The 24,307-nt window shown below is 41.7% G+C and overlaps 2 protein-coding genes and 8 non-coding genes across 10 annotated transcripts in view; 9 read left to right on the top strand and 1 right to left on the bottom strand.

The window, feature by feature from the left end:
• The window catches only part of LOC116036424 (bromodomain-containing protein DDB_G0280777-like), a 1,700,590-nt gene that overhangs the window by 1,469,783 nt on the left and 206,500 nt on the right, over positions 1–24,307 (top strand). The gene's annotated exons all lie outside the window — the stretch shown is intronic.
• Positions 1–24,307, bottom strand: part of LOC116036425 (C1q-related factor-like) — a 680,685-nt gene that overhangs the window by 532,679 nt on the left and 123,699 nt on the right. The gene's annotated exons all lie outside the window — the stretch shown is intronic.
• On the top strand, positions 3,445–3,516 carry trnad-guc. The gene has a single exon. It is a non-coding gene; the product is annotated as a tRNA-Asp (tRNA).
• trnad-guc lies at positions 5,648–5,719 on the top strand. The gene has a single exon. It is a non-coding gene; the product is annotated as a tRNA-Asp (tRNA).
• On the top strand, positions 11,072–11,142 carry trnag-gcc. Its single transcript has one exon. It is a non-coding gene; the product is annotated as a tRNA-Gly (tRNA).
• On the top strand, positions 12,185–12,256 carry trnad-guc. The gene has a single exon. It is a non-coding gene; the product is annotated as a tRNA-Asp (tRNA).
• trnag-gcc lies at positions 18,545–18,615 on the top strand. Its single transcript has one exon. It is a non-coding gene; the product is annotated as a tRNA-Gly (tRNA).
• On the top strand, positions 20,023–20,094 carry trnad-guc. The gene has a single exon. It is a non-coding gene; the product is annotated as a tRNA-Asp (tRNA).
• trnag-gcc lies at positions 21,338–21,408 on the top strand. The gene has a single exon. It is a non-coding gene; the product is annotated as a tRNA-Gly (tRNA).
• trnad-guc lies at positions 22,001–22,072 on the top strand. The gene has a single exon. It is a non-coding gene; the product is annotated as a tRNA-Asp (tRNA).

The raw sequence follows: 24,307 nt of genomic DNA, 5'->3' as shown, positions 1-24,307 counted from the left end.
CTCTTCCTGTTGGTGGAGGAGGAGGCTCCTGGTGACTCTGGTGATGGCATGGTGTGGGTGAGGGCCTGGCGGAAATGCTCCCTCATCCTCTTTGACTGGGCCACGTTCAGGCTGAGGGCGTAGAAGCAGTCAGCTGTGGCCGTGTTGGGGCACATAAAGGTGGCCACCATCTTCCGCTGCTCGGCAGGCAGGTTGATCTTGGCCTTAAAACAATAGAAGAGAAAATATTGCTACTGTTAGTTAAGCCAGCAGAGTTGAATGAAAAGTAATTAATTATTAGTTAATGAAATCCAGCATGAACAGATAAGTGACTGAGGAGAACTCACATGAGCAAACACAGCCGTCCTCAGGTCGGTGAAGTTGGGGGACCTTTTAAGGCCCATCTCCGCCCACGCTACCTGCAGGTGGTGCAAGAAGTTTTAGCATGGGCCATTCCCAGCCATGACAAAAACCAGCTGGTTTGGTGGCTTGCTGGCCGCCCGCAGCTCCAGCCAGCGAAACTCATCAGTCTCCCAAGAGTCTTGTATTCCCTGACACAGAAAACGGACAGACTCTTTCAGAGGAGACATTAACAAAAACAACAGGACACAAGTCGAGATTTTAATACATACAGAGATCACAAAATCCCCTGTGCAGCACGCTCACCACATCCATCGCATTCAGGCGAGACTGGGCAGGTAGGGTTTCCCGAAAGTATTCGAGGAACTCCTGTATGTTCCTCAGGTAGAAATCTGCCGTGGTGATGGTCTGGCCTGTGGACTGGAGGTGGGCTGTGTATCTGCAGAAACATAGGCTTTGAGTCAGTCACTGTTCACAGCAGGTGTGTGTCATAGCCACTTCACAATAATTGTTTTGGAAAGTCACTTACTTTTCGATGCCATCAATATTCCTTAAAAACAGCCAACTGAACAATTCAGTCTGACCCTCAGTTTTACCTGCCAGGTAAAATATAAAAGACCTGACTCTCAACACCTTGGACTGGGCATTTTCCAGCTGCTTGGCAGTGGGGCAGCTGGTAGTCCCGGAAGCAGTTTTCTGTGAACACACATTTAAAATGATCTGAGTAACATTTAACATTGAGGTCTGAATCTGAAAACACACACACACACACACACACACACACACACACACACACACACACACACACACGTATATAGTAACGTTACACAACCAATTAAAAACACATACAACATGGAAAGGTGAGCATTCAAAATAGGCTACATGATCGCCGAAAACAAATTTTCCTCCTTTTTCTGCATGTTCACTTTTCAGCAAGCAAGATGGCGGCGTTGCTTTTTTAATATAGACGTTACGTAACGTAACGCAACTTACGGCTGAGGACAGTGACAGCCGGTGAAAAACGCTTTTGCCGCCCATTTTTACACTTCTAAATTAAAATATAAAAAGATAAATTACCATTGGCAATGTCCGTACGTTACTAACGGTCGGTGGATTAGCTATCGTTAGTAACGTTTTATTCATAAACCTTTCCTTAAACCGAGCTAAATCAACGTTAGCTAGCTACGTTTTAGCGCGCTAACGTTTGTCGTAGCATTGACCTAGCTAGCTAGCTAAGCCAGCCAATGTAGCACACAATGACTCAGATATTTCTTAATAAAAAACAAAACAGATAACTTATTAGATAACGTAACATTGAAACTGCAAACAGACATAGAAGATAACAACTATACAGCCTTGAAATGTCTCCACTAACGACTCCTTTGAAATAACGTTAATAAAGTTAAATGTCAGTTACCCTTCATAAGCTAGCTAGCTAGCTAGCTAAGTTACGTTAGCTAATGTAGCTAACGTCAGAGAGTTTATTCTAGAAGCACTGTTTAAACAAGCACATTTTCAGCAACAAACTAACAGTAAAATGAAAACACTTACCTCGCCTCCCTGCCCCAGGAACCAAAGTGTAGTTTAGGAGAAAATTAGCCGCTGGTCCGATGCCCACTCACCGAGAGACGATGTGGGGTGACTGGGTTACGCCAGTTGAAGAGGTGCGCTCGTTTTTCTCTTGTGTGAAGATCCAGCGGGCGGGGTGCCAGATAGAGCGCACTCCTCAATGTGTTTCTGTCTGCGCCCGCCATAGTCCTTTGACGGTATATATTTGCAACGCATAGCGTGTTGGATTTATATTTAATAACGTTAAAAAAACGAACCTAAATCTTATTATTATTTAATAGTTATAAAATCGTTAGACTGTTTTTAAACTAAGCTAAACCTGTACACATATGACAGGCTATGATCTGATGTAATGATACGAAATAAACGTTTTTTTACTCTTCCCATACCATGTCATGACTCGTGTGTGTGTGTGTGTGTGTGTGTGTGTGTTTGTGTGTGTGTGTGTGTGTGTGTGTGTGTGTGTGCGCATGCGTTCGTGCATGTCTGTGTGTGTGTGTGTGTGTGTGTGTGTGCGTGTGTGTCTGTTCGTGCGTGTGTGTGTGTAGTATTGATGAGGGGAAAAGAGCATAAACTAATTTGACCTATACCTCAAAACATTTACTCAATCAAGTACAGTATAGGCCTACTTCTTGTGTAATTTAATTTTAATTTTTAATTAATTTAATTAATTTTTTAATACTCCACTACATTTATTTGGTGTCTTTAATTACAAGAAAATACAATTACACCCAATTTTTTCAACTGCAAAATTTAAGTGACATTTACATTAATCCATCAATATTTTTTGTACTTTTAGTTAACATTTTGAATGCAGGTAATTTACCAAGTATTTCTAGTCCTGTTAGTACTTTTACCACTGCAGTAAACCAACCACGCCAAATACTATTTGGGAAACTGTGCTGGGCATTTTTCACTGCTTTCTGATGTTTATATGCAAACCAAACAATCGAGAAAATCTGCAGATTAATCAATAATGAAAATAATTGTTGGTGCCCTAACTTCATTGTTTTTGGCTACCAAGAACCTTTAGTACTTGAAAGAACCATATAAAAGCCTTGAAGAACCATTCCCTAAATATAAAGGTTCTTCAATTGGTGATGACTCTTTGAAGAACCATTGAGTCCTTTGAAGAACCGTTAAAGAACCATTATTTTTCTGTGTGTAGTCGGGCTCCATCTTCTTAATTAATTTTCTGAAGCCTTCGCCTTCAATTACATTAATGGGTCTCATATCCATTGCGATGAACTCCACTATGGCATCTGTTATTTCTCTCTTTCTTTTCTCCGTTATTGGTTTTCGGAATTGTAGTAACTGCTGTGAAGACGTTGAGACGGTGCTGACTAAACTGAACTTACGTACGCTGAGAAGCGTTAAATAACTACTTGAATTCCTTGTGTTTGATGAGCTAGACGTTTTGTTAAGACGACACACTACGGTTGTCATATAGTTTTATATTTTGTGTGACACACTGCTTGCAGAGAATACTCTAGTCCACTGATTGGTTCGCTGCGGTCACATGTTGTGTCATGTCCCTCCTCGTTAGTATAGTGGACAGTATCTCCGCCTGTCACGCGGAAGACCGGGGTTCGATTCCCTGACGGGGAGTACCTTTTTCATTTTTTGTGTTAGTGTTTAGAAAGCGATAGTTTATGTTTTTAGTGACGCACAGAAAGAAAGAGATGGTAACAATACAACAACCATCACCAATAGATGCTAAATTTATAGTTAATTCAACTTAAGTTAATAGTTATCTAACTGTTAACTAACATGAGAAAAGATTAATTAATCATGTTACTGATTATTAATTATGCTATAACTTATGTTTATTGTTGCCCAAATCTTAACATTGTATATATTTCATTAAGTATTTGTTAATGATTAAGAAAGTGTTTATAAACCCCAATAAACATTATATACCGAGGATTTCTCAGTCCTCAACTTTTTTTCCGGTGCAAGCAGCCAAAATGGGTTTCCTCAGGAGGGTGGCTGGCATCTCCCTTAGAGAGTGAGAAACTCAGTCATCCGTGAGGAGCTCGGAGTAGAGCCGCTGCTCCTTCGCGTTGAAAGGAGCCAGTTGAGGTGGTTCGGGCATCTGGTAAGGATGCCTCCTTAGCAGAAAAAAAGAAAGAAGGAATATGGGGCTGGGATCCCATGTATGCAAGGCAACGCGGATCCCAGTACCAGTGGGGCTGGGAACCCTATTGTAATCGCATTTAAGATTATTTTTATTTATTTTCTGTTGGTAAAAGTGCCACTATAGACTAAACTGTGCATAGTGGGGCAGTACCATTTTCAGGACTGGTCCAGATCCCTGCAAGGACCTCGGACACAAAAATGTACACACTTCAACCACTAGGTGGCGCTATAGCAGAAAAATGTGTTTTGTCCTACTACTCATACCATGCGTTGTTATGAACTGGTATTGCTAACAATGGCTAAAGCTAATGAAAACAATGAAAATCCGACTTGTAAACGGAACGCATTCAACTCGGGTATGACGTCATTCCGGGGAGTGAGGAACCGGTGATGTGTTGAGCAGTTTTCACCACCCTCTGCAGTGCTTTCCGGGCATGGGCAGAGCAGTTGCCTTACCAGACTGTGACACAGTTGGTAAGGATGCTCTCAATGGTGCAGCGGTAGAAGTTCACCAGGATCTGAGGAGACAGGTGGCCCTTCTTGAGTCTCCTCAGAAAGAAGAGACGCTGGTGAGCCTTCTTGATCAGGGTAGAGGTGTTGAGGGTCCAAGAGAGGTCCTCAGAGATGAGGACACCCAGAAACTTGAAGCTGGTGACACGCTCCACCTCAGTCCCGTTGATGAGGATGGGGGTGTGTGTGTGCCAGCTTTAGACTTCCTGAAGTTCACAATGAGCTCTTTGGTCTTCTTGGTGTTGAGAGCCAGGTTGTTGTTAGAGATGCACCGATTGACCGGCTGATGACCGGAATTGGCCGATTTTCACGTGATCGGCCATGACCAGCGACCAGCCGCTGTAGTAACATAAAGTAATTAAAGCTGCAAGCAGTGATGGTTACTGGCGGACGCCGCTCCTTGCGACCGTGCATTTGCGCGACACTCAGACGCAGCAAATTGTCAACAATGAAAAAAAGGAACTCTCTGCTGAGTTCAACGATACCTCACACAAGACTCTACCTTAAACGGTTCAAATGTTATGAAAGGGGGCGTGGTTAAAGTATAGGGGGCGGCTCAGTATCACATGTCGACCACACATTATAAGTTTCATGTAAATCGGATGATGTTTGTCATATAAGGCTGATATCCTGTTGTTAGCGGGGGGGCGCTATGAACAAAGTAAATTTGGCCTGTAGATGTCCTCAGACCTGGACCCTTGTCAATCGTTTGGATCTTACTAAATCAGTTGTTCACACAGGCATGCACCACTTCTATCTGTGGACATGTTTTTACGCTGTTTGTACGCACATAAAAAAACGGCGTAATGCGTTGTTATCAACTGGTATTGCTAACAATGGCTAAAGCTAATGAAAACAATGAAAATCCAACTTGTAAATGTAACGCATTCAACTTTGGTGTGACGTCATTCCCAGCTCCAGTTTCCGAGTTTTGAGGTAAATGGAATGCACCATGTCTTGTCACTGAGGTGGGCGGGGACATTTTCACTACGGTTGTAATATAGTTTTATATTTTGTGTGACACACTTCTTGCGATGAATACTCTAGTCCATTGATTGGTTCGCTGCGATCACATGGCTTTTCATGTCCCTCCTCGTTAGTATAGTGGACAGTATCTCCGCCTGTCACGCGGAAGACCGGGGTTCGATTCCCCGACGGGGAGTACTTTTTCATTTTAGTGTTTATAAAACAGTTTATGTTTTAGTGACGCCGTTTGCATTTTAATAGGCACAAAAAGAGATGGTAACAATACAACAACCATTGCTATTAAATGCTAAATTTATAGTTAATTAAACTTAAGTTAATAGTAATTTAATAGGAATGTTAAATGAGAAAAGATTAATTATGGCCCGAGCACGAAAGTGCAAGGCCCCAACGGTGCCTTGCACTGAAAGTGCGAAGGAACCTATTGTTTTTGGTTAGATTATTATTTTTCCCAATTCTTCGTCGCATTTTTTGAGGGGGTTAGCATGCACGAAAACTCACAAAAATTTGCACACGTCACAACTGGTGAAAATTGTAAAGTTCTGTAGTGATTGGGCTCGGGCATTGCCAGGGGGCTCCATAGCGCCCCATAACGTGCGCCTTAAATTGGACAAAAGCAATAAGTTATTAAAGCTGCAAGCAGCGCTCCTCTGCACGCGTCGGGGTTACCGGCGTTTGCCGCTCCTTGCGACCGTGCATTTGCGCAGCACTCAGACACTGCAAATCGTCACCAATGAAAAGGGAACTCCCTGCTGAGTTCAATGATACCTCACACAAGACTCTACGTCATACAGTTCATTAGCTGTGACAGGGAGCGTGGCCAAAGCATAGGGGTCAGGGCAAACCTTTACCAATTAAAAAGAAAGTCTCTGCTGAGTTCAACGATACCTCACACAAGGGTCTACCTTAAACGGGTCAAAAACAAACTCTGCTGAGTTCAATGATACCTCACACAAGACTCTACCTTAAATGATTCAAATGTTATGAAAGGGGGCGTGGCCTGAGTGAGTGGGCGTGGTTAAAATATAGGGCGTGGCACAGTATAACATGTAGACCACACATTATAAGTTTCATGTAAATCGGATGATGTTTGTCATATAAGGCTCATTTCCTGTTGCCAGAAGGGGGCGCTATGACCAAAAGTCAATATTGGCCTGTATATGTCCTCAGGCCTGGACTCTTGTTGATTGTGGGAAATTTCAAGCAGATATGACAATGCACACTGTAGAGACAGCCACTTTCTCGTTCATCGCTAAACAATCAAAATGGCCGCCACGCCACGCCCACACCGTTTGACGAAAAGTTTTTCTTTTAATAACTTTTCATCTTTAAGGTGTTGAGATGGGACAGACCAAGTTTGAAGTCCACTGGATGAAATCTCTAGGAGGAGTTCGTTAAAGTATAGCACCTTGACTTTTAGGCCTACTTCCTGTTGCCACTAGGGGGCGCTATAACTTTGAGTCAATATCGGCCTTTAGATGTCCTCAGGGTTGGACTCTTATGAATCCTGAAAAGTTTCGAGCCAGTTGGACAATGTACACTCAAGTTACAGCCACTTCCTGTTTTGATGGAGAAACGCACAAAATGGCCGCCCCGCCACGGCCATGCTCTATGACGAAAAGTTTTTCTTTTAATAACTTTTCATCTTTAATGTCTTAAGATGGTACAGACCAAATTTGAAGTTGATCGGATGAAATCTCTAGGAGGAGTTCGTTAAAGTATGACGTGGAAATGGCCAAAATTGCACTAATTTTGAACTTTCAGTTCAAAATGGCGGACTTCCTGTTGGCTTTAGGGTATGGCTCCAATGACGTTTTTTGTACATCTTGATATGTTACATATGTGTACCAAGTTTCGAGAGTCTACGTTATACATACTGCAGGGGCTCAATTTGTTTAACTTTGTAGGGGGCGCTAGCGAGCCATTTTTGTGCGCCTATTCCCGAAACCTTTAAAATACCTAAAAAAATTACAAAATTCTATAATTTCCGAAATATTGGTTTTCGTGTAAAAATCTTCATTTTACGAACGCTTGTTTGAGGACTTTAGGATGCATGAAAACTCTCAAGATGTTGCAGCCATATGCACAATAGTAAACTCTTTCATCTGAATTCACATTTAGGCTTGGGAGTGGTATGGTTGCTCTATAGCGCCCCCTAATTGGTTTTAGCACTTGGGCACATTTTTGACGGCCTCAATATATACGAAAACTCACAAAAATTGGCGCCCACATAAACACCTGGGAGCTTTGCGAGACTGTACAGCGATTTGGCCCAAACCTGTAAGTGGGCTCCATAGCGCCCCTTAATGCATGGAAGGCCTTAACTTGGACATAGTTGCTCCGATCTTCACCAGATTCAATACCCATATTGCTCTAATCATTGCGGACATATTTCCCATTTACCTTCATTAGCTCCGCCCAACCGGAAGGCAGCCATTTTTAATTGTGCATTTTTCAGGTGTTTTACATTCTTTCGAACTCGTCCTAGGCTGTGATTTCAATCTTCTTGAATCTTTACAGGTAGTATCTGTTGACCCTCATGACGAAAAGTTATCCAGAGAATTTTGATAGTTATGAATTTTGATAGTATAGTAATGCGCAAGTTACAGCAACTTCCTGTCTAAACAGCAACTTCCTGTCTAAACAGGAAGTTGCGTTATCTTGGCAACAATTATTCCGATTGCCCCGAAACTTGACAAGGTTTTTTGTCATGGCCGGTTTAGCATCTGTGCCAAACTTGGCGTCAATCGGCCATTAGATGGCGCTGTTTTAATTTTTTTTAATTAATCAGCAAAATATTAATATATGGGAAACCTACTCTGTCTAACTACTCCTGGGGCGTGAGTCCGATCGGCACAAAAACTGGCATATAGACTCGAAGGACCCTCGTGACAAAAAGTTATCTAAAGAATTTTAATAGCTAAAACAATTAATTAGCAAATTCGCTTTGAGCAAAACCTACTTTTTTTTAACTCCTCCTAGAGCGTGAGTCCCATCTGCACAAAAATGTAAACGTAGACTCGGTGGACCCTCATGACAAAAAGTTATCAAAAGAAGAAGAAAATAATTTTGATAGCTAACACAATGCGCAAGTTACAGAGGACCAACTTCCTGTAGGGGGCTGTCGAAACAGGAAGTTGCGTATCTTACCAAGATTTATTCCGATTGACACCAAACATGACACAGTTGTTTGGCATAGGGGCTTGAGCATCCATGCCAAATTTAGAGTGAACCGGCCATTAGATGGCGCTGTTAGAATTTATTTTATTAATTAGCCACATCGCGATATATGGGAAACATACTTTGTCTAACTCCTCCTGGGCCGTGAGTCCAATCTGCACAAAAACTTGGATATAGACTCGGTGGACCCTCGTGACTGAAAGTTATCAAAAGAATTTTGATAGCTAAAACAATGCGCAAGTTATGGAGGAACAACTTCCTGTAGGGGGCTGTTAAAACATGAACGGTTGTATCTTGGCAAAAGTTATTCCGATTTACATGAAACTTAGAATGTGTGGTCTACATGTGATGTTGCGTCTGCCAGTACCCCCGACTGCAAGAAGGCGAGGGCCCGTTCATCGCTGCTTGCAGCTTTAATTCTTTTTTTTGATTTGTTAAACTTCTGAGGGTAAACTTTAACAAAGATTTGTATTCTTATTTATAATGTCAACTGACATTTTCAGGAATACATAGTCATGGAAAATTGCCAAAAAGTCATAGAAAAGTATTGGTTAAATTGCGTATGAACCCTGCATACCAACTGACATAGTTGGTAAGGATGCTGTCAATGGTTGTTCCGTGTTCTCCCCACGGAAAGGGCAACCCAGTGTACAAAGGATATTACTCGGTATTCCACATTTGTTTGTTTATTTCTTTTTGTTCACAAAGGGAAACCAGGTAATAAACCTGAAATAAGAAATGCAATGTTTCAATATTACAAACAACACAGCTCCCAGTTCTTTACCTCAATAGCCTAATAACAATAAGCAACAATAAACACATAACATTAATCAAATCAAATAATTAATCAAATACAAACAATATTATTATTAATATACTACAATAACAATAATACTCATTTCATAATTGTCATGTACACGCTTCACACTTCAAACAATTCATGTAAGTCCTACCAAAACTCTATGCAAGAAGCATGCAGTATTTCTGCTAGCAGCTGGAAACTACAGCTCCCAGAATGGCCTGCGGTAAACCAGGAAGTACAACGTCACTTACGTTGAATATCGGTCCGCGATTCATACTTTTACAGACATTTATAAAGCTAAAGAAAGTAAACACGAACGGAAACGTATGGTGCAGCAATGTCACAAGTCTAAACGTCAGCTTCATCCCACAGCTTCGCCACCTTGTTAACTTACAACTAGCGTTATTACTAGCGGAGCATAGCGTTATCTACATCAGTTAACCAACCTGCCCAGCCCACCGAAGCATAGCGTTGTCTTTAATGTGCAACGGACGTAAACACAGTACAACAACATGGCATGGCGACAGATAAAGCATAGGCCTACATCATAAACACAGACAAGAAAACATTTGTAATTAGGAGAGAGCTTACCAAGTGGCTGCACACCGGGTTGACAGTCATCACCAACTGAATGAATCTCGTGCTTCCTTTTCACATAGTACTCACCGGTCACCTGTACTCACAGCACACTCCTCTTAAAGAGGCACTACACTATTGGGCTGCTAAACCGCAAACGTTCTTCCATAAGTGTCACTAGCTCTGGTTTAAGGTAAACATTTGATTGATTGATTTAAATGATTGATTAAGCATGTAAATAAGAAATAAAACTTCACAAATGACAAAACTCCACAGAAAACACAACAATGGTGCAGCGCTAGAAGTTCACCAGGACCTGAGGAGACAGGTGGCCCTTCTTGAGTCTCCTCAGAAAGAAGAGACGCTGGTGAGCCTTCTTGATCAGGGTAGAGGTGTTGAGGGTCCAAGAGAGGTCCTCAGAGATGAGGACACCCAGAAACCTGAAGCTGGTGACACGCTCCACCTCAGTCCCGTTGATGAGGATGGGGGTGTGTGTGCCAGCTTTAGACTTCCTGAAGTTCACAATGAGCTCTTTGGTCTTCTTGGTGTTGAGAGCCAGGTTGTTGTTAGAGATGCACCGATTGACCGGCTGGTGACCGAAATTGGCTGATTTTCACGTGATCGGCCATGATTGGCGACTGGCCGCTGTAGTAACATAAAGTAATAAGCAGTTATGTATTATTTGGATCTCACTAAATCAATTGTTCACACAGGCATGCACCACTTCTATCTGTGGACATGTTTTTACGCTGTTTGTACGCACACAAAAAACAGCGTAATGCGTTGTTATGAACTGGTATTGCTAACAATGGCTAAAGCTAATAAAACAATGAAAATCTGACTTGTAAATGTAACGCATTCAACTTTGGTGTGACGTCATTCCCAGCTCCAGTTTCCGAGCTCCGAGGTAAATGGAATGCATCATGTCTTGTCACTGAGGTGGGCGGGGCTGCTTTTAAACTTTACAAGTGAGCATTGGTGGTTCAGTGGTAGAATTCTCGCCTGCCACGCGGGAGGCCCGGGTTCGATTCCCGGCCAATGCAACACAGTTTTGTTACATTGCTGAAGTGTGAGGACTTACGTAGGCTACGGTGAAAGCTCTGCGTGGAGCCTGCGCAGGACTATAAAATGGCCTTTAGGCTTGGCCTTCCCTGCCGTACTTGGTTAGGTTTTATTTTACACCACTAAATGAACTTTTTTGAGCAGAGGGCACTATGTAGATGGAGCAATAAAGGGGGGAATGTGGGAAGATGAAGAAGAAGAATGAAGAATGCGCTTCTTACAGCGGGAAGATACAGCTGGCGAAGCGTAGATTCGTACCCGATCGCTCATCTGGCTATTCACACCAAAAGTCACAACGCGATCTTTCTCCTCTCCACTCTACAGAACGTCTCAGTGAGCTTGTTTTTACTTGCTTCATTTTGTCTTAATTTTCAGCAATACGTACTGGCATTAGAAAAATGTGGGAAAAAACACAAGCAGCCAAAGCTTGGAACTGATCACAGTTTTGCCACGGCCACACCGTTGGACGAAAAGTTTTTTGACGTTGATAGGATGAAATCTCTAGGAGGAGTTCGTTGAAGTATAGCACCTTGACTTTTAGGCCTACTTCCTGTTGCCACTAGGGGGCGCTATGACTTTAAGTAAATATCGGCCTTTATTTGTCCTCAGGGTTGGACTCTTATGAATCCTGAAAAGTTTCGAGCCAATTGGACAATGTACACTCAAATTACAGCCACTTCCTGTTTTGATGGTGAAACTAAATTGGGAACGTCTGGAAGAGGCCCCTGTCCGACATGACAAGATTAAAAAATAATTACACATATCCACCACTAGGTGGCGCTATTGCAGAAAAAAACGCGTTTGGCCCTATAACTCCCAAGCCGTACATCACATATACTCAAAAAACATTTATCTTTGCATTCCCTGGATCCAGCTGAATCTCCTGATATAGGCCACGCCCATTTCCGCCTAGACTTTGCTTGCAGCTTTAATATAGTTTTATATTTTGTGAGACACACTTCTTGCCAAGAATACTCTATTCCATTGATTGGTCCTCTGCGATCAGCTGATGTGCCATGTCCCTCCTCGTTAGTATAGTGGACAGTATCTCCGCCTGTCACGCGGAAGACCGGGGTTCGATTCCCCGACGGGGAGTACCTTTTCTTTTTCTGTGCTAGTGTTTATAAAATGATAGTTTATGTTTTTAGTGACGCCGTTTGCACTTTAATAGACACAAAAAAGATGGTAACAATACAACAACCAACGCTAATAGATGCTAAACTTATAGTTAATTAAACTTAAGTTAATAGTTATTTAACTGTTAACTAACATGAGAAAAGATTAATTAATCATGTTACTGATTATTAATTATGCTTTAACTTATGTTTATTGTTGCCCAAATCTCAACATTGTATATATTTTATTAAGTATTTGTAATGATTAAGAAACTGTTTATAAACCGTATATAAACATTATTTGGATGGCTTTTATAAAGTTTGATGAATACAATACTTTGTTAATAGTTAATTAAGACGTTGTAAAGCATCTATAACATTATGTAGGAAGCTATTATCTGTGTACAAATACTCATCTATTTTATAGATCGGCCACAAAAATAGTAACACTATAAAAACCTTCATTAATAAATGGTAAATTGATAGTTAATTAAACTTTAGTTCATTTATTTTACTGTTAACTAACAATGAAATGATGATATATATGTTACTAATTATTAGTTATGTTATCAGAATCAGAAATCAGAATATAATTTAGCTGTTTGTATGCACAAAAAATGGCGTAATGCGTTGTTTTTGGTATTGCGCTGGTATTGCTAACAATGGCTAAAGCTAATGAAAACAATGAAAATCTGACTTGTAAATGGAGCACATTCAACTTTGGTCTGTTTGACGAAAAGTTTTTCTTTTAATAACTTTTCATCTTTAAGGTGTTGAGATGGTATAGACCAAATTTGAAGTCCGCCGGATGAAATCTCTAGGAGGAGTTCGTTAAAGTATAGCACCTTGACTTTTAGGCCTACTTCCTGTTGTTTCGAGCCAGTCGGACAATGTACACTCAAGTTACACCCACTTCCTGTTTTGATGGAGAAACGCACAAAATGGCCGCCCCGCCACGGCCATGCCCTATGACGAAAAGTTTTTCTTTTAACAATTTTTCATCTTTAATGTCTTAAGATGGTAAAGACCAAATTTGAAGTTGATCGGATGAAATCTCTAGGAGGAGTTCGTTAAAGTACAACGTGTGGAAATGGCCAAAATCGCACTAATTTCGAACTTTGAAATCAAAATGGCGGACTTCCTGTTGGGTTTAGGGTATGGCTCCAATGACGTTTTTTGTACATCTCGACATGTTACATATGTGTACCAACTTTCGTGAGTCTACGTTAAACGCACTGCAGGGGCTCAATTTTTTTAACTTTGTAGGGGGCGCTAGCGAGCCCTTTTTGTGCGCCTATTCCCGAAACCCTTAAAATACGTACATTTTCACCAGACTTCATGCGACCGCCAATTTTGGTGAGTTTTTGAATATGTTAAGCCCCTCAAAAAGCCAATTAATTGCTGGGAAAATAATTCCTTCAGTTTCAATAGGGCCTTCGCCGCTGTCGGCGCTCGTGCCCTGATTAATTTGTTTACTAAATCTTAGTTATGTGGGGCTGGGATCCCATGTATGCAAGGCAACGCGGATCCCAGTCCCAGTTACAGTTTTGTATAATATAATTACTATATAATAGGCTACTAAACAAATCTGTAATTTTGGGATCCTAAGTGGTGGTGAGTCCCTCAGGCTGTGGCAGGCAGATACATGTCAGTGGAGCTGCTGTCATCTCTCCTAGGAGAACTACCAGCTTCTCTTCTGGTGTTAACTTTTTTTGGCTATTTTTCCAAGGTGTAATTCTCTTAGTGAAGATAGTTTTTCCCCGTGGAGGAGGAAGTGTATCTCTGTCTGACCCAGTTGGTGGTCACTGAGCCTGTATTTAGTCAGGATCCGTCTCTTCTTTGTATCTCTGACAGTGTGCAGATAATCTGTCAAATAACAATTTAGTCTACTTTGTTTGCTTTCTCCAATGTTCTAAATATTGGTCTTTTGAATGAGTCGTAATTAGTTTTGTCATGTTGTGTTATGAACCAGTGCTGATGGGAGCCTGGTTAGTTATCTTCACCATCAGCTGACTGAGGGGACTGGTTCTGGTTAGTTATCTTCACCATCAGCTGACTGAGGGGACTGGTTCTGGTTAGTTATCTTCACCATCAGCTTACTGAGGGGACTGGTTCTGGTTAGTTATCTTCACCATCAGCTGACTGAGAGGACTGGTTCTGGTTAGTTATCTTCACCATCAGCTGACTGAGGGGACTGGTTCTGGTTAGTTATCTTCACCATCAGCTGACTGAGGGGACTGGTTCTGGTTAGTTATCTTCACCATCAGCTGACTGAGGGGACTGGTTCTGGTTAGTTATCTTCACCATCAGCTGACTGAGGGGACTGTTTTGTGGGAAAGGTAAGCTGGAGCAGCAGCAAGTATGGCCATCTCCACCTTGATGAAGGTGCCTCTGCCATGCTTTCTGTTATGGAGGAGTTGTGGCTTCAGAGCACAGTTGTGACGGTCAATTCAATGAGAGAAACTGATATGCTCAGGACCTGAAAAGCTGAGACCGTCACAGCTGCCAGTGTAAAACATAGGCGCAAGAGTCCAAGCACAGCTAAAATACATATGGTGCTGGAATGGACAGTTGGACTTTAAAAAAGCTGTTACATCTATTGTTGGTCCTGTTCTGTGTCCATACACCTGTCCAGCGTGGGTTTTGTCTGTAACTTTGTGCATGATACGCCAATGTTAATTCATTGAGTTACTGCAGTTGTAGGCCTTATATGCCTGCCATTTTATTAAATAATCAATTTTCATGAGCTTGAAATATTCTATATTATTATCACTAAGGGCCTGAGCATTTATTCTGTTTTTGAGCAATTTTTCCAATAGAAATGTATTAAATTCCACTATTTAAATCTTTAAATGCCGTTTTCTCAAAATGAGTTTTTTGTCATTCTCCAGTATAAACATCTCAGCCTATGTAGCACCTGTGTACACCAAACTTTCCAGTTATACACTTTGTAGTATTCTGAAGATATTTACAGAGGGATTTGTTAATAAATCATTCCTGCCCTGATTTATGTGAAATTTTAAGCTAAAAAACATGGCGAAAATCGATTTTTTTAGGGCTATGGACAGTATATTTTGATTTCCTAGGTAATGAAAGCAGATATCCTGAAATCCCTCTGTAATTTTGTTTTCATCTTGTGTGTAAACAAAATGAAAAAAGAATTTTGCACCTGGCTTTATCATATGTTCAGATCTATCTACCGAAAATATATGCAAAATCAAGCATATTTAATGAGAAAATGCCTAATTTGCATAATTAAACATAAACATTTCAAAAACTTGTAATACATTTTTTTTATATACTTGTGTAAGTAATCAACTGAGGAAGTTTCATGGAGATATCTATTATTTAAAAATTTTAGCCTATTCACCTGTAGTGTCTCGCCTTAAGACGACACATTTTCACTACGGTTGTAATTAGGGCCCGAGCAGTGAAACTGCATGGACCCTATTGTTTTTGGTCAGATTATTATTTTTCCGATTACTTCGTCGTTGCAACTGGTGAAAATTGCAAAGATAAAAAAAAATACACATATCCACCACTAGGTGGCGCTATTGCAGAAAAAAATAACTCCCAAACCATACATCGCACATTCAAAAAACATATATCTTCTCGTTCCCTGGATCCAACTGAATCTCCTGATATAGGCCACACCATTTCCACATAGACTTTTATGCGTGAAAAATCACGATTTATCGAAAACCTACTTTGCCGAACTTCTCCTAGACTTGGCAGGTAGCATCTCCAGACCGACCTGACAAAAAGTTATCCAAAGAATTTTTATAGGATAAAAATTACGCATATTACGCACAAACAAATTTGTGTAGCTAAGTATGAAAACACCAACTTTGCCATATCTCGACCAAAATAAATGCTATCAACGCAAAACTTAAGATTCTTGTTTGCCATGACCCTCTGGAGGTGTCCCACACATTTTACGAAAATTGGCCACTAGGGGGCGCTACAAGTACATAAAGTTTATATCTCATGAATGGCTCATCCGATTTTTACAAAATTTGATTGTTTGATTGATTGTACCATCTAGGGCCACTCATGAGGCCACCCCTAGAGTGGGATACTGATTGGTCAAAGTGGGCGTGGCCTATGGGACCCACATTTGGATTCACCACTTACACTATTGTGAACAACTTTAAATTTACAGGGTAGATGTACAATGGGTCTTGGACCTCACCTACCAAAAATTACACATGTGGACCACTAGGTGGCGCTATAATGACGTCAAACGTGTTTTTGCCTATAACTCCCACATTACATATTATAAACAAATTTTCCTAGCTAGCTACCACACACATATCATGTCATATCTCGGCCAAATTAAATGTTATCAGCAAAGAACTTGAGATCATTGTTCAACATCCCACTACAATGCTCTGTACCAAATCCGCCAAAGATCGGCCATTAGAGGGCGCTATAATCAACGTTTATTTGTTTTTGGCCAATAGCTCAATGCATTTAAATGGGAAATTTGCAATTGCAATATCTCTGCCAGAGTAAATGCTATCAACACGAAACTTGTTGTCATATACGACGCCAAATGTCACTTCTGATTCATAACTTAATAACTTTATAATTATAACTAGTAGAAACATACGGTCTTTTGGAGCTAAAAGCGAACAGTCTCCCCGTTCTGCTGATGTCTTTGTTGTCTTCCTAGCCCTTAATTCAATTTCAATTCAGTTCAATTTTATTTATAGTATCAAATCATAACAAGAGTTATCTCAAGACACTTTACAGATAGAGTAGGTCTAGACCATACTCTGTAATTTATAAAGACAGAGGGTTTTGTATCCAGCCTAGAAGTCCAGAGTTTTTTGGGGTCTTTGTGCCATTAATTCATACCGTTACATCCAAGATTGATACACTGTATGTAAGAAATGTAAATAGTTTATATGAGTTATAATGTTCAATATGTTTATTTTTGCACTGGATGACTCCAAATATATAGAACTGTTTTAGACAACACAAATGTTTGTGTGGCATTGCTGTGTGTGTGATATCAATATATATCTGTGAGATTCATGTTCCATTTTATGTATTTATTTGTCTTTATGGTCCTACAACCTTTTTAACATTCAAGTGACCTCAATGCAGCACAAACATTCTAATAGCCCAGTTTTTCCTGAAAAGAAATGATGTTCATAGATTGACTGTGGACAACAGGGTTGATGTTTTACAAGTTTTTATAGAAAATAAAACCAGACGGACCAGAGGTTGTCAAAAATCCTTTAGGGCTCTGGGATATTTGCAATGGCAATGTACCACAGACCTTGCAGCTCACACCTCTTGATATTTCCTGACGTTTGCCTCCCTACCGTTACACTTTGGGTCCCACTTTCGCACGCTCCACAGGTCGTCGGGGGCGACTGGCGTCAGGGGTGACTGGCGCCGGGAGGCTTGGACCCCATCGTAACTGCTTGCAGTTCTAGTTAGGGCCCGAGCACGAAAGTGTGAAGGAACCTATTGTTTTTTTAAGGATTATTATTCCGCGACGTCACTCACATTTCTGAAGGGCTTAGCATGTTGGAAAACTCAGAAAAACTTGCACACATATCAGACCTGGCAAAAACTACAAAGTTATGTAGTGATTGAACTCGATCGTCAGCACAAGTTACAGCAACTTCCTGTCTAAACAGGAAGTTGTGTTATCTTGGAAAGAATTACTCAGATTGCCCCAAAACTTGAACATGTTGTTCCTCATGGCCGGTTGAGCATTTCTGCCAAACTTGGCGGCAATCGGCCATTAGATGGCGCTGTTTTAATTTTCTTTCAGTAATCGGCAAAATATTGATAGATGGGAAACCTACTTTGTCTAACTGCTCCTGGGGCGTGAGTACGATCGGCACGAAAACTTGCATATAGACTAAGAGGACCCTCATGACAAAAACTTATCAAAAGATTTATGATAGCTAAAACAGTGTGCAAGTTATGGAGGACCAAGTTCCTGTAGGTGGGTGTCGAAACAGGAACGGTTGTATCTTTGCAAAAGTTAATCCGATTTACATGAAACTTAGAATAATAATTTAGCTGTTTGTATGCACAAAAAAATGGCGTAATGCGTTGTTATCAACTGGTATTGCTAAAAATGGCTAAAGCTAATGAAAACAATGAAAATCCGACTTGTAAATGTAACGCATTCAACTTTGGTGTGACGTCATTCCCAGCTCCAGCTTCCGAGTTTCGAGGTAAATGGAATGCATCATGTCTTGTCACTGAGGTGGGCGGAGCTGCTTTTAAAATAGATAAGTCAGCATTGGTGGTTCAGTGGTAGAATTCTCGCCTGCCACGCGGGAGGCCCGGGTTCGATTCCCGGCCAATGCAACATAGTTTAGTTTAGTTTAGTGTACATTGCTGAATTGTGAGGACAGGAATGAAGAAAAGGCAAAAGTACAAAGACAGCGAAATGCAGTTTGCATGGAAGCAGAAAAGCTTAGTAGGTTAATTGTCACAGGGATGCAGAGCATTCAGTAGGGTCATAGCTGCAGGAAACAAGCTTCCTCTGATAGAGAAGACACACCAGCCCGATCATCGGCCGTCGGGCCGTCTGGTGAGGTCTGTGACTCGAGTCTGTTCGGTGTGTTCGTGCCGTCCGCCGTCCGAGGAGCCGCCGGCATTCATTTGGGCCGACCTGACATGTTCAGACGGAGACAGGGCAGTCGGGACTCACCTGGAAATGGGGAGCGGATGAGCCTCTCAAAATCTGACGAAAATCTTTTAAACTAACCTTTGTTGATCTGAAATGAAGACAGATTCAGCAACTGCACGGCCTATTTCTCTCTTAAAATGTTTTCAGAAACACGTTTCGCTGAACTGTTTTAGTCCAATATGAGATCGTATTCTGAACGAGCCGCCATGACAGTCTGGCTGTGAATTTCCGGAGAAAAAAGAACCACGTGACGCGTTCGTCCAATCAGCTGCCGGTCTTCATTTTCTGGGAAATAATCAGACTGTTAATGGAAACAATACAGAGCAGCGCCGCCTGCTGCTATGGAGACGTATTACGTTTCGCGCACGTGCAGAGCGTAAGCTCAAGTCGGCGTCGCCTCAGTGTGTTTTGAGGCATTTTTTGGACCTCGGGACCGAACTGATCAGTCCGACTGGCTTTACTGCCGACGGTCGGCCGTCTGGTTGGTGTGTCAGGGCCCTGAACCTGCTGGTTACCTGCAGTTGGTAAGGATGCTCTCAATGGTGCAGCGGTAGAAGTTCACCAGGATCTGAGGAGACAGGTGGCCCTTCTTGAGTCTCCTCAGAAAGAAGAGACGCTGGTGAGCCTTCTTGATCAGGGTAGAGGTGTTGAGGGTCCAAGAGAGGTCCTCAGAGATGAGGACACCCAGAAACCTGAAGCTGGTGACACGCTCCACCTCAGTCCCGTGTTGGTGTTGAGAGCCAGGTTGTTGTTAGAGATGCACCGATTGATCGGCTGGGGACCGGAATTGGCCGATTTTCACGTGACCGGCCTTGACCGGCGACCGGCCGCTGTAGTAACATAAAGTAGTAATAAGCAGTTATGTATTATTTGGATCTTACTAAATCAGTTGTTCACACAGGCATGCACCACTTATATCTGTGGACATGTTTTTACGCTGTTTGTAAGCTAGACGGTTTGTTAAGACGACACATTTTCACTACGGTTGTAATATAGTTTTATATTTTGTGTGACACGCTTCTTGCGATGAATACTCTAGTCCATTGATTGGTTCACTGCCATCACATTTCGTGTCATGTCCCTCCTCGTTAGTATAGTGGACAGTATCTCCGCCTGTCACGCGGAAGACCGGGGTTCGATTCCCCGACGGGGAGTACCTTTTCATTTTAGTGTTTATAAAACGCTGTTTGCACTTTAATAGACACAAAAAGAGATGGTAACAATACAACCACCATTGCTAATAAATGCTAAATTTATAGTTAATTAAACTTAAGTCAAAAACACCTTCATTAATAAATGGTAAATTGATAGTTAATTAAACTTTAGTTCAGTTATTTTACTGCTAACTAACAATGAAATGATGATATATGTTACTAATTATTAGTAATATCAGAATCAGAAATCAGAACATAATTTTTGCATTTCATCATTTAGTGTAATATAAACTAGTTTACAAATTTAGATGTATGGTTAAAACTTTGTCAAAGGTTAATACTTGTTTTGTAAACCATCTATAAACATTTGGATGGTTATTATAAAGTTGCAACTAATGCTTAAAATCAGGGGCGGAGTGGGACCAAAAAATCTACCGGGAAATTTCGTAGACCACCGGCCCTCGGGGGTGGGGGCTCTTCGGATGCAGCAGCCAAGGAAAGTTACTCATTTTAAAACTAGGAACATCTGCCAACCACTGAAGGACAAAATCAAGAGCCACTCAATAGTAAACCATTCATTTGTCTCATATTTACCACGAGCTACTTTCAAATTTCACAAGCTTTTGGCTGGCTGGTAGCTGGTGGTAATTCCCATCTATGCCTAGCTGTGACATTAGGTGCTTAGCAAAGTTGCCTGGAACATGTCCGTTATTTTGGAGCATTTCGCTGCCTCCTCCTCCATAATTTTTTTCCTTTTGAGTCTGACCTTTTCATCGCCACCTTTCCCTTTTCTTTTTTTGGCAACTCACACACAGTTAACGTTTCCGATATACTTCAGCCGCGGAGCTGTGGGCGGGCCTAGACGGGCCTGGACCCGCCCAAAGCCCCAAGTTTAAAATCCAACATAGCTGCCCCCTGTATCAACAGTTGTGAAAGCTGTAGTAACATAAAGTAATAAGCACTTATGTCTTATTTGTATCTCACTAAATCAGTCGTTCACCCAGGCATGCACCACTTCTATCTGTGGACATGTTTTTACGCTGTTTGTATGCACAAAAATCAACTGGTATTGCTAACAATGGCTAAAGCTAATGAGAACAATGAAAATCCGACTTGTAAATGTAACGCATTCAACTTTGGTGTGACGTCATTCCCAGCTCCAGCTTCCGAGTTTCGAGGTAAATGGAATGCATCATGTCTTGTCACTGAGGTGGGCGGAGCTGCTTTTAAAATAGACAGGTGAGCATTGGTGGTTCAGTGGTAGAATTCTCGCCTGCCACGCGGGAGGCCCGGGTTCGATTCCCGGCCAATGCAACACAGTTTTGTTACATTGCTGAAGTGTGAGGACAGGAATGAATAAAAAGGCATACACTCACCTAAACGATTATTAGGAACACCATATTAGTACCGTGGTTGACCCTATCCTATCAATATGGGCCAACATTTCTAAAGAATGCTTCCAGCACCTTGTTGAATCAATGACAAAAATAATTAAGCCAGTTCTGAAGGAGAAAGGGATCCCCCCCCCCCCCCCCCCCACACCATTACACCACCACCACCACCAGCCTGCCCAGTGGTAACAAGGCATGACTTGAGAATGTTCTCATTCTGTTTACATTGATATGTGTCAAGTCCAAATGAAAATCCAATGTTAAATTGAAATTGAAAAGCCAAATATTAAATCCAAATGGAAAAGCCAAATGGAAAATTAAAAAAAATATATATTTTTAATTGATCTCGCTTCGTTTTCTCTTTGGACTTTAAATTTGAATTATGAATAAATATTTCCTCCATACATTTTCACTACGGTTGTAATATAGTGTTATATTTTGTAAGACACACGTCTTGCTAAGAATACTCTATTCCATTGATTGGTCCACTGCGATCACATGATGTGATATGTCCCTCCTCGTTAGTATAGTGGACAGTATCTCCGCCTGTCACGCGGAAGACCGGGGTTCGATTCCCCGACGGGGAGTACCTTTTCATTTTCTGTGCTAGTGTTTATAAAACGATAGTTTATGTATTTAGTGACGCCGTTTGCAGTTTGCAGACCTCGGATTTCCAAGCTCGGAACTCGGACAACCTCACAGTGGCCCGAGTTCAAAATCCAACATGGCTGTCCCCTGTATCAACAGTTGTGAAAGCTGTAGTAGGGTCAAAGACGGATAAGGATTTAAAATTTGAAAATTAATGAAAGTGTAAAAAAATGCCAATTCAAGCACTTTCTATTTTTATTAGAGTGTTTGGTATACTACATCTCAACAACAGGAATTGAATTTAAATTCAATTAATTTTTTTGATGAATCCTATGATTTATCTGATGAAAAATGTCCTTCCTCTGTAACAGAAATGGATTTCAAAATTATTTCATTGTCTACCTTTTTAGCAAATAAAGTGTATGTATATTTATATTTACAGCTAACCAAACAATCACTGCACAGAAAACGAATTTTTTTATCACAATTAATGTGATATATTTGGGTATTTATAATGAAAGGGGCTCATTATCTGGTCTTGATCACACAATAATCCATGCCAAAAAGAGAAAAAAATGTCTTAAAATGCTTTACGGTTAAGGTAAAACAGTCTTTATTGTATATTTAACTCAGGAAAATATGATTGTGTAACGTAACATGAAAATGTGGGTTAAATTACTTGACTGTGTCATTGTCACTGTAAACAGGTTAAAACTAGAGATGCACCGATAGACCGGCCGGTGACCGGAATTGGCCGTTTTCACGTGCTCGGCCATGACCGGCGACCGGCAGGTCAGTCTGACATATGGTGATTTCATGCCGGTCAACGCTACAATTAACTGACAACATAAGTTATACCAGTTACAGTTCTCAAGGACGCACGCACACACGGACACCACAGCACGGTCTCTTTTTCCTTTCTCTCAACTTTTTCCCACCACGAAAAAAACGAGAAAACGTCCCCGTGAACACGAATCAATAGATTAAATAACGTGACCATTTCACTAACTGCCGTGAGACTGGGTTTTAATAGAAGAGCACGTCTGGGGTTGTTGGCCACACAAATGAGCGTGACTATACAAATCACAACATGTAAATAGGAAAATGTTGGCGTTATTTTGTCACTTATTCGGAGCAGTCGGCTAGTTGGAACCAGTTACCTGCATGTTCTGTGCTAGGCTAAGCTAATGCTGGGGGCGTCAGATAGAGTTAAAAGAGGAAAATCTTTTAAACTCACCTTTGTTGATCTGAAATGAAGACAGATTCAGCAACTGCACGGCCTATTTCTCTCTTAAAATGTTTTCAGAAACACGTTTCGGTGAACTATTTTAGTCCAATATGAGATTGTATTCTGAACGAGCCGCCATGACAGTCTGGCTGTGAATTTCCGGAGAAAAAAGAACCACGTGACGCGTTCGTCCAATCAGCTGCCGGTCTTCATTTTCTGGGAAATAATCAGACTGTTAATGGAAACAATACAGAGCAGCGCTGCCTTCTGCTATGGAGACGTATTACGTTTCGCGCACGTGCAGAGCGTACGCTCAAGTCGGCGTCGCCTCAGTGTGTTTTGAGGCATTTTTTGGACCTCGGGACCCGACTGATCAGTCCGACTGGCTTTACTGCCGACGGTCGGCCGTCTGGTTGGTGTGTCAGGGCCCTGAACCTGCTGGTTCGGGTGTGGAGAGACCTGAAACGCCTCCCGCAAGGGAGCGGGGTGAACAGGCTGTGGTTGGGGTGAGAACAGTCTTTGATGATGCTGTGCGCCTTACGCAAGCATCGCTTGCCCTGGATGGTCTCGATGGAGGGGAGTGAGGAACCGGTGATGCGTTGAGCAGTTTTCACCACCCTCTGCAGTGCTTTCCGGTCATGGGCAGAGCAGTTGCCATACCATACAAACTGTGACACAGTTGGTAAGGATGCTCTCAATGGTGCAGCGGTAGAAGTTCACCAGGACCTGAGGAGACAGGTGGACCTTCTTGAGTCTCCTCAGAAAGAAGAGACGCTGGTGAGCCTTCTTGATCAGGGTAGAGGTGTTGAGGGTCCAAGAGAGGTCCTCAGAGATGAGGACACCCAGAAACCTGAAGCTGGTGACACGCTCCACCTCAGTCCCGTGTTGGTGTTGAGAGCCAGGTTGTTGTTAGAGATGCACCGATTGATCGGCTGGGGACCGGAATTGGCCGATTTTCACGTGACCGGCCTTGACCGGCGACCGGCCGCTGTAGTAACATAAAGTA

This window comes from Sander lucioperca, chromosome 13 (genome assembly GCF_008315115.2).
Source record: "Sander lucioperca isolate FBNREF2018 chromosome 13, SLUC_FBN_1.2, whole genome shotgun sequence".
Classification (NCBI taxonomy): domain Eukaryota; kingdom Metazoa; phylum Chordata; class Actinopteri; order Perciformes; family Percidae; genus Sander; species Sander lucioperca.
The sequence above is the reverse complement of the archived record's forward strand: the minus strand, read 5'-3'. Positions and strand labels throughout refer to the sequence as shown.